The 10,559-nt window shown below is 48.1% G+C and overlaps 1 long non-coding RNA gene across 1 annotated transcript in view; it reads right to left on the bottom strand.

Annotated features, from left to right (window-relative positions):
- Nucleotides 1-9,532: 9,532 nt before the first annotated feature.
- The window catches only part of LOC115294594, a 2,553-nt gene continuing 1,526 nt past the window's right edge, over nt 9,533-10,559 (bottom strand). Inside the window, exon 3 of the long non-coding RNA XR_003909983.1 lies at nt 9,533-9,860. This is a non-coding gene — a long non-coding RNA (uncharacterized LOC115294594). The remainder of the gene's footprint in view (nt 9,861-10,559) is intronic.

Genomic DNA, 10,559 nt, shown 5'->3' with positions numbered 1-10,559 from the left:
CTCTCCCCCACCTCTCTCCTCTCTCTCTCTCTCTGTCTGTCTCTCTCTCTCTGTCTGTCTCTCTCTCTCTCTCTGTCTCTCTCTCTCTCTCTCTCTTTCTCTCCCACCTCTCTCCTCTCTCTCTCTCTCCCCCTAAGCATTTTCCTCCTTCCTTTCCTGGCCAAACTTCTCAAGCACACAGTCAGTACGTCAGCCTCCTGCTCCTTCCCCCACACTCATTTCTGCATTCTCCCTTCCAGCCACACCTTTTGCAGAAAGCCTGCTCTTCAGGGTCACAAATGGTTCCATTCTGTCTCATCTGTCACCTCTCCTAAGCCCCATCTCCTGGACTTCCCCAGGAGACTTCTGCTCTCCGCTATGGACCCTCCCCTCCTCTAACTGTATTCTGCTACTTGGTGGAGATGGGGAAAATGTGGATTTGGGGATCAAATAAGTCCAGGTTAAATAACCACTGCTCCGTCCCTCCCAGAAGTCTTTCCCTCCTCCCATCCTGTCCCCCAATCCCACTGTTGTCAGTGCTCACAGCCTGTGGGCTTCTCCTACCCCAAGGCAAGTTGCTTAGCTGGGTCTCATCCCTGTGGTCTGTGAAGCAGGAAGAATGACATCCAGAGTTGGGAAACTGGACGGTGGTACTATTTGCCCAGCGCCTGGCCCATGGCAGGTGCTTACCTATTGTTATTTTCCATCTTCCCCTCTGGATTGCTTGCTTTTTCTTCTCTGATGACTCTTACTCCTCTTTCCCCACCACCTCAGCCCTCTCTCTGCACTCCTTCTGTAGAAGACCGAGCCCCTGTGAGGGGGACTCTCCGTGTCCATCTTCAGCCATGAATTGGGCTCCATTCCTGCATTACCTCTGCCTGTGGTGCATTTCCATTCGGAGGTCAACTCAAGCTCCAAGTGACCCAGTTCTGAACTCCTCTTATTCACCAACAAATCAGATCCCCCTTCCTGTTTCTCTTTTTCTGCTAACAACACAGCCATGTGAGGAGCATAGAAGGAAATGGGGCTGTTTGTGAACAAGACTAAATTTGAAAGGGGGACCTGGGATCAGTCCTGCAGAACAGATAATAGAAAGACTCTCCAGAAGGCTGTACAAGAGACTAAACAGGCTGATTTAGGCTTGATCTAGGAGAAGCATGCAAGTGAAAAGAACTATTCAGGACTAGAACTGAAGATGCCCAGAGACATAAGGAAGCAGAGGTTGAATGGCCGCAGATCAGGGAACCACAGAATGGCTCCTATGGGGAGCACTGTAATATATAGGTTAAGAACAACCGTCACTCAGTTAAGCGTCCGACTTTGGCTCAGATCATGATCTCATGGTTCATGGATTTGAGCCCTACATCCGGCTCTGTGCTAACAGCTCAGAACCTGCAACTTGCTTTGATTTATGTGCCTTCCTCTCTCTCTATGCCTCCCCTGCTCATGCTGTGTCTTCATTTCTTAAAAATAAACAAACATAAAAAAATAAAAAATTAAAAAAAGAACAATGATCACTTAGTATTCAAGGGGCTTCTATAGGCATGACCCTTTTGCAGACTGTAGAGAACAGGTCTTGAACCTAAACCCTCCATCTTTTATTTAAATGTATACTCTATCATAACTTTTATGGGTCTTATAAATTACACTGAAGGATGGAATTTAGGAAGAAGAGGACATGATGCAATTAAAGGCAGTAATTTAAACTATAGATTTGATCATGTCTAAACCCTTCAGTGGATTCTCTGTGTTCTTAAGATGTAAACTATAATCCCTTTGGTGGCCCTCAAGTCCCTGCCCTGTCTGTCACCACCCTGCCCTGTCCATCTCTTGCAGGGTCTCCTTACACTGGCCTTTGTCCCTCCCCTGGTAGATCCTCTTCATCCTTTGCAATATGCTCACATATTACTTCCTCAAGGCAGTCTATCCCAATCCCCAAGCCACATCTCCCTTCTAGAAGGTGCCCCTGGCACCCTGCACTCCTTTCTCATTGGTTGCTATTTTCACCATTATAATTAGTTGTGGGATTGACTTAGCTGTTCATGTGATGAGCCCTATGAGAAGAAGGTCCGTCTTACCTTTGCTCACACCTCCTTCCCTATCACCTAGTGTAGTGCTTGGCACATAGCAGATGCTCAAAAAAAAAAAAAAATGCCTGTGGAGATGATGAATAAGGAGAGAAAAAACCAAAAGTCACAGAGTGGAAGTTGGACGTGGCCACTGTCAGCTCCAGGATTCTCCATTTCAATGATTCTCATTTTAGGGATACAGAAACATAGGCTTCATCATTATTCATTGTTTCCTTTGCTTTCATCCTTCATCCAATAAGACCTTAAATCCTGTTGACTGTTATTGAAAAATGTCCCTTGGAGGGCTTCTCTCCTCTGTCCTATGGGAGCTTCCTGTTTCTGCTCTCACCTTCTCCAGCCTGCCCTAAGGACCGCTCTCTCTCTGTTTGACTCCAACGGGGCTCACAATCCTCTCCTATAGAGCTTCCTGAAAATACACTCCCATGGGTCCAATCAGTGAGTCTGGAGTGCGGTTTGGGTATGTATGCTTTTTGCAAAGCTCCCAGGTGAGTCTGAGGTGCCCTGTGTTATAAGCAGTGATCACCTTTTATCATGACCCTTGACCTTGCTCTAACACCCGCCAGGACTCCTTGTTGCTGTCTGGAGCACTGCCTTTCACACTTTTCAGCCCAGTGGGACTATGGGTCTGGAGCTTTTACCCAAAGTAGTCTTCTAAAATGTCTCATTTTTTCTTTAAAAAGCCAAGCAGTTTTTCTCTGGTCGTCCACAATACCTCTGAACACACTACCCCCTCCCCTCAAAAATCTGTGCACAGTGAACCTCTAATAGAAGCCAGTGTTTATCTTGGGGCTCCTCCTTCCTCCCCCCACCCCACCCTGCGCCCTGAACTCTCTGTCTCTTCTGTGGCTTCTCACAACTCTCGCAGAAGCCCCGTGGAGCAGACAGCTAAGATGTCTCCCCATTGGACAGATGCAAAAACTGAGCTTCAGAAAGATGTCCCTGCTATTCCCCCTCCCTGAAAGAGACCAGCTCAGCATCACCCACCTGTGAAAACATCCCTGCCACATTCCCCCTGTACCTCCTCTCCGATTTGAGGTCACCGCCACCCTCCCTCATCTTGACATCTTTGTTTGTTTGTTTGTTTTTTACAATAGTTTATTGTCAAATTGGTTTCCATATAACACCCAGTGCTTCTCCCCACAAGTGCCCCCCACCATGACCATAACCCCCTCCCTCCCTCCCCCTCCCCTTTCAGTCCATGGTTCGTCTTCAGTATTCAGTAGTCTCCCTTGATCTGTGTCCCTCACTCTTCCCTGCTCTCTTTCCCCCTTCTTCTCCCCATGGTCCCCTGCCAGGTCTCTCCTGTTAGACCTATGAGTGCAAACATATGGTATCTATCCTTCTCTGCCTGACTTACTTTGCTTAGCATGACACCTTCAAGATCCATCCACTTTCCTACAAATGGCCATATTTCATTCTTCCCCATTGCTATATAGTACTCCATTGTATATATATATACCACATCTTCTTGATCCATTCATCAGTTGATGAACATTTGATGGACATTTAGGCTCTTTCCATGATTTGGCTATTGTTGACAGTGCTGCTATGAACATTGGGGTACATGTGCTCCTATGCATCAGCTCATCTTGGCTTTTAGAAGATCATACTACAATAACTCAAATGCCCCTCCTCCTATGTGTATGTGAGTCCTGTGGCCCAAGACCATCTTGTCTTCTCACTTCCAAGGTCTCACACATAGCAAATGTTTCATAACAGCCAACTGAGCAGTCACCACGAGTCAAGCAGTCTACATTTGGGGCTTTTTTTTTTTAATGTTTATTTATTTTTGAGAGAGAAAGCATGAGCAGAGGAGGGGCAGAGAGAGGGAGACACAGAATCTGAAGCAGGTTCCAGACTCTGAGCAGTCAGCACAGAGCCTGATGCAGGGCTGGAACTCTCGATCTGAGAGATCATGACCTGAGCTGAAGTCAGCCGCTCAACCGACTGAGCCACCTAGGAGCCCCGACAGCTTACATTTTGTACGTGAGGTCTTTTAATCCTCGCAGAATCATGAGGTCCATGCATTTTTGCCTTCCTGTGCATAAAATGTGTTCTTTGTTTTATTGGGAGGGGAGAGACTCCATCCAAAACTGCCACCTCCGGCTACGAATGTACAGTGTGTGGCTCTTCTCTTCTAAAATCCCAGCTACAGCAGGCATAGGAATTATAAAACTATGAATATGCTTTTGTATTAAAAGTGTATACCAAGGTCTAGTTCTGCAGTAAGCCAGTAAGTACATTCCCTGTGAAGGAATGTGGCTCATGGCAGTGTATGAATGCAGAGATAATTTTTCATGTATTTGTGATACTTATCTTTTATGACCGCTCCAGTCTCACCCCCCAAGGGAAGTCAGTGGGAATATTTGTTGTGACTTCGCCCTCTCTTGCATGTTAAAGTTATTTCCCATAATTTACTTTCAGTAGATAACTAAAAATTGGCGGTGTATATATATATATATATATATATATTTTTTTTTTTTTTTTTTTAGTATCCCCATTTTACAGTTGAAGAAACTGAGGCTAGGTCCAATATGTTGACACAGCCCTGCCCACCTTCAAACCTGTTTTTTACCGAATGCTGGAGGGTCATCCCCAAGTCAGTTATAGGAAGGACTTGCTACATAAGCCACAAAGACTTCCTAGGTAAAGATTTCAAGGTGGGGGTAGAGGGTGGCCGAAAGCAGGGGAGGGAAAGGGGACACCGTCCGTCAGTGAGTGACAGGGCCAGGCAGCTGGCATGAGATTTTATTTCTTATCCTGCACTCTCCTCCCGCCGTGGTCCTCAGAGTTCTGGTGTTGAGAATTAAGAAGCTCTCAGCCCCTGGAAGGAAGCAAGAGGGCCCAGGCAGGTCTTGTCCTCCATCTAAAATTCCATTTGGGGAATCCCAGCCTCACCCCGAGCGAGGGTGGAGGCGCAGAGCTGGCCAGGCTCTCCTCCCTGGCGCAGCTGTCGGGCTGCAGCAGGGGCAGAATGTGGGGCAGAATGTGACACCACATTGCAAGCATTCCAGCTGTGGGGGATTTAGTGACAGCATGTCCTGCAGGAGGCAAGGTCCAGAGCTTTTTATAGCCCTCTAAGAACCCAGGGGAAAACTGAGCTCCTGAGAGAGAGAAGCGGGGCACGTGGCTTTTCCAGGCACCATGCCCTCAAACGTGCAGTCCCAGATGCCCTCAGTTTAGACTAGGCTGAGAGCCATGGCGAAGCGAGCAGTATGGGGCAGTGCGGGCACGCACATCCCCTTTCCCGGAGACAGGGGTCCCAACCAAACCCAGCTCCTAGAATCCCCCGCGTGGACTTTATAATACTGTCAGGTGCAAGTAGTATAATGCGGGGATCTGCACACCTTCCCTGTGGACCAAATCCAGCCTCCCACCTCCTTGTGTAAATAAAGTTTTATTGGAACACAGACACACTCATTCCTTAGAGATTGTCTATGGCAGCTTTTTCACCACAAGACCAAAGTTGAATTGTTGTAACAGAGACCATAGGTGGCCTGCAAAGTCTAAAATATGAACTCTTTGGTCCTTTATAGAAAAAGTTTGCCAACCCTTGGATTAGACTTTAGAGAGTTTGGGAGTGTCTCCCAAGAGCACTGCGGTAAGAAGGATTGTAAGGGTGTCCAGACTAAGAAATGAAGTTCTATCCCTTAGACCATACAAGAGTATGTATTTAAGACTAGTGTTGGAAGGACCCCAGAATGCCATTTACTCATGTTTTTCAAACTACTTTGAGTCCCAGAACCCTTTTGCAAACAAGATCTTAAGCAATACAGCTGCTCGGGTTGAAGTGGGACTGAGAACAGAGTACAGCTCCTTCCGTCCCTCCCACTTCCAAGGAAGCTATACAGTTCCTGTAACTCCATTAGGAAAGCATTTGAAAATTACTTATCTAATCCTATGTCTCCTGTTTTACAACTGGGGAAACTGAGGTTCAAGGGGCAGCATCTTGCCTAAGGGCATATGATGGACCCCAGGTTGGCATTCCACAGAACTACTAACATGGCTGTGAGGTATGCACAGAGCATAGACAGAATCTCTGCTGGGGAGAAAAAATGGCCATTGGCTTTGGGGACCTACAAGCCGCTATTAGTGCGTGGGCGGCCATGACATGCGCTCTCTGACCAGCGCCCACAAGACTGAACAGGGTGTATGTGGCCAGGACACACTGCTAATACCCGCCAGGCTTCACAATGGTTAAGCAAAGCTTGAGAGTTTTCTTTATCTTTCTGAGAACACAAGAGCCAAAACCCTACAATGAACTTTGAATTGGATTATATTTTTTTAAAAAAATTTGCTGATATGGAAACACATCTTTTAAAAATCAGAACGTATCTTACAGCTGATAGATCAATTAGTTACTTTTCTGTTTGTTTTTTCTTTCCGCAAAAAGCTGTTATTCAACAGATAAAAACATCTTTAAATCAGTGTCATCTTAGACTGGAGAAATTATGATAATTTATGCTGCAGCTTTCTTTTGAAGATGGAATCAGATTTATTCCTTTGTAGAATAAATATTTATTCTTCCTGCCCATTCTTGTTGAAGGGTTTGCTGAGAGCAGATGCAGCTGATACGAAACCAAGGGGAAGTTTTTTTTTAGCTCCACTTGAACCCCAAAGAAAACTGATCTAGGAGTGTGCCGAAAAGCCAGAGAGACTGATCGTGTTTCCTCACCGCCAGCCAGCAGCCAGGTGCAGCGCTGAGGGGTTGGGGGGGGGGGGGGGGGTTCAAGGTCCCTGCATCCCAGGGACTCCTAGCAAAGCAGAGAAAGCAAGACTAGGTCACCGGTGCCTATGACATGAGGTCCTATCTGCTCAGTGCCCATCAGAGAATACGTTAAAAGGACCAAAGAAGGACCAAAGGACTCAAGGGACACTTTCTAGCCAGGAACCTCAGAGACATTGGGGGAGGGACAGCTGCCAGGTGGAGAAGATGCCAGAGTGGAAAGAAGAAAGGCCCAGAAGTGTGCTCAGGGTGCAATGGGGTGGACCATGCCTGCAGGTGGAGATTAAATGGAGCCTCGGTCCTTAGACAGAGTAGGGCTTTTTCCTCCAGGTCCCCAGCTGGGCGTGTCCCAGTCCCTGAGAGGCTGGTTGCTCAGATTTGCAGCTAATAATAGAGGCAGCATAATGTGGGAGCTCAGTGCACTGGCCGTGGTGTCAGGTTGCCTGAGGTTTGAATCCTAGCTCCACTCATCCATTTAATCCCCTGAGTCTCAGTTTCCTCAACTAAAAACGGAGATAACAATCACCTGTCTCCCTATGGGGATAATTGGATTCATGCAAGGAAAGGACTCAGCTTATAGGAAGCATTCAATTAAAAAAAAAAAAAACAAGCTAATACTTAAAATACAGGTTTGTAAATGATCACCTTAATGAATTCAAATGGAGTCCAAGTTCTGTCTATACCGCCTTCCTTCTGGCTCCTACTTCTGCCCATCCTGGGAAGGGACAGAATGACAGAGGAATTAGGGGTAAGCCGCAAGGAGGCAGGCAGCACATGAAGGTCAGCTGTCACAAAGGAAACTGGCAGCAGGGCCTTGGGGAGCTATTGACTGGTTGTGAGCAGGAGGGGGGATGATGTAAGTGTGGCCACTGAGGGGGATGGTTAGAGCCAGCAGTCAGCTCGTGTGACAGTTGGAAAGGAGAAAGTGGAAGGAGGTGACCAGTGAGGAGTGGCCCATGAGCAGTATACCATCAATGCACCTTCATGTTTGAGTTAAGAACAGGGAAATATAGGGCCGCCTGGGTGGCTCAGTCAGCTGAGCGACCGACTTCGGCTCAGGTCATGATACTGCCATTCGTGGGTTCAGGCCCTGTGTCAGGCTCTATACTGACAGCTCAGAGCCAGGAGCTTGCTTCGGATCCTGTATCTCCTTCTCTCTCTGCCCCTACCCCGTTTGTGCTCTGTCTCTCTCTGTCTCTCAATAATAAATAAATGTAAAAAAGAAAAAAAAAGAACAGGGAAATATAAAACTTCAGACTCTATCCATTTTCAAAAAGAGTTAATTGCGTAGCATCATTGGTCTCATGTGGGAGCAGAGGTGGGAGAGATGCTTGTCTGGGGCTCTTCACGATTCAAGACACCCATCCCCAGGACCGTCTCCCATCATCCTCTTGGAGCCTCGCCCCAGCCCTGGAGGTGGGAATCACCCCAAGGGTCTCCCAGAGCCTGCCCCGGGATGGCTGGGCTCCCTGTGGACTGGAGCCCTGGGCGCCTGGTCGGCACCCAAACCAGGGCTGGCACTGGGAGACTCCTGCAGGCTGGGGAAGGGAGGGGGGAAGGGAGGGAGGAGGAGCGGCTTCTACTGGAGGGGCAGTCAGGGTGGGCCTGTGGGCCTCACCTTCAGCCCCGCACCTAGAAGCACCTAGAATGGCTAGGCTAAGCCCTGTGTGATGCTCGCATCTTGTGATTGCTAACAACACCAGGATAATAACCGGCTTCCATGTACCACCTCTCTGTGCTCACCACAGCCTCTGAGGGGAGCACTCTCCTTATCTCTGTCACAGAGTAGTCTAAGGTGACTTCACCTGCCTGGAGTCGCTAGACTAGGAAAGGCAAATCCCAAGTTTGACTCCAGTACCTCTCACTCCATTTGCCCAATGCCTGGACTCCCCACTGTACTGACACTTTCCCCGCCTTCCTGCCTAAGGGCTGTCCCACGGGGGCTCAGCCCCTCTTGGAAGGGACATCTGCCTGTCTTCTTAGCTCAGATTTCCAAGTGTTCTATACAGTGAACCTGATGGCGTGGTCTTGGAACCACCACCCGCTGGTCCAGGTCTGCCTCCCGGTGCCCCCGGTGCCCCCGGTGCCCCCAGTGCCCCAGAGAACAAGTTTGCTCCACTCCCCCACCCCACGAGTCCTTTTGCTCTTACAGACGGTTGTCAGAGGCAGGATTTACAGCCTTCTTCCTAGTCTTCGGTCCTTCTCTGAATTCTGCGTTGTCAGTTAATGTGTGCCCAGGGCACATGCTGTGTACCCGCTGCTGGGCACTGGGCAGCAGTGGCCCCGTCTCTCCCCTCATGGTTCACAGTTTAACGAAGAGGGATACTGAACAAGTCCTCTGCTCTGGAGGGTATAACAGGATGGCCTCGCCTGTCCAGAAAGCAGGACAGACCCCTTGGAGGAAGGAGCATCTACACCAACCCTCAAAAGCAGAGCACGTGCTATCTGGAGACTGGGAAAGACTTTAAATAACAAGAAGTCACCTTGGGATGCATCAGGCGCTGCTGTGAGCGCTCTCTAACACTCACTCCACTGCATCCGCACAGCAGCCCTGTACGGTATAGGGATTATCCTGGTCGCCCCATTTTGCTCATGAGAGCAATCAGAGAAGTTAAGCAACTTGCCTGAGGTCACACAGTGTCTTTGGTAGCAGTTGGAGGAGAACAAGCCAGGCAGAAGAAATATTCTGAACAAAGAGGACTGGGGTGGGGTCTCAGATATTGAAATAGGTAAGAAATAGTAAAAAAAATAATAATTTAAAGAAACCATGGAACATAACCAAGGTAAACACATCCTGTGTTCCTAATAATGCAGTCTGAGGCGGCTGCTGGTGATTTTCTGGTTCCTTCATAGGCGGAAGTTTCTGTGGGCTGTCGGCCTCATCCTTGGCCTTCTGCGTGGGAAGGCTGTTCAGTCGCATCTCTTGAATCCCGCAGGGCTGTGTTGCTGGTTTGGGACGAGGGGGAGCAGACGGCGTAGATACGATCCACCACAGTTGCTGACGGACAAAACTGCAGGGTTCTCACTTTTCACAGACAGTGTCAGACTTGAGTCTCACAACAGGCCTGAGAGGTAGAGGAAGGCAGTTGTCATTAGTCCAGTTTAATGCCAAGAAAATTGAGGCGCAGAGACATGAAGCAACTTGTCCAAGGTCACACAGCCAGGAAGTGTGGAGCTGGGGCTTGAGATTCTGTCTTTTCTCCTCTATACCTAAAACACAGTGGACAGTGAGAAGCCAGAACAATTCCTACCTTGCCCTTGTGACCTCTAGAGACTTCATTAGCCTTTCTAGGCATCAGTTTCTTCTCAGTAAAACTGGGATAAGAATAGCTCCTACAGTGGCTAAAATGAACAGATCAGGAGACTATAGATGCTGGTGAGGATGTGGAGAGACGGGCACCCTCCTACACTGTTGGTGGAATGTAAACTGGTGCAGCCGCTCTGGAAAATGGTGTGGAGGTTCCTTAAAAAACTATCCATAGAACTCCCCTATGACCCAGCAATAGCACTGCTAGGGATTTACCCAAGGGATACAGAAGTGCTGATGCATAGGGCACATGTACCTAAATGTTTATAGCAGCAATGTCAACAATAGCCAAATCATGGAAAGAGCCTAAATGTCCATCACCTGATGAATGGATCAAGAAGATGTGGTTTATGTATACAATGGAGTACTACATGGCAGTGAGAAAGAATGAAATCTGGTCATTTGTAGCAATGTGGATGGACCTCGAGGGTGTCATGCTAAGTGAAATAAGTCAGGC

Source organism: Suricata suricatta, chromosome 6, assembly GCF_006229205.1.
Source record: "Suricata suricatta isolate VVHF042 chromosome 6, meerkat_22Aug2017_6uvM2_HiC, whole genome shotgun sequence".
Lineage (NCBI taxonomy): Eukaryota > Metazoa > Chordata > Mammalia > Carnivora > Herpestidae > Suricata > Suricata suricatta.
The sequence above is the reverse complement of the archived record's forward strand: the minus strand, read 5'-3'. Positions and strand labels throughout refer to the sequence as shown.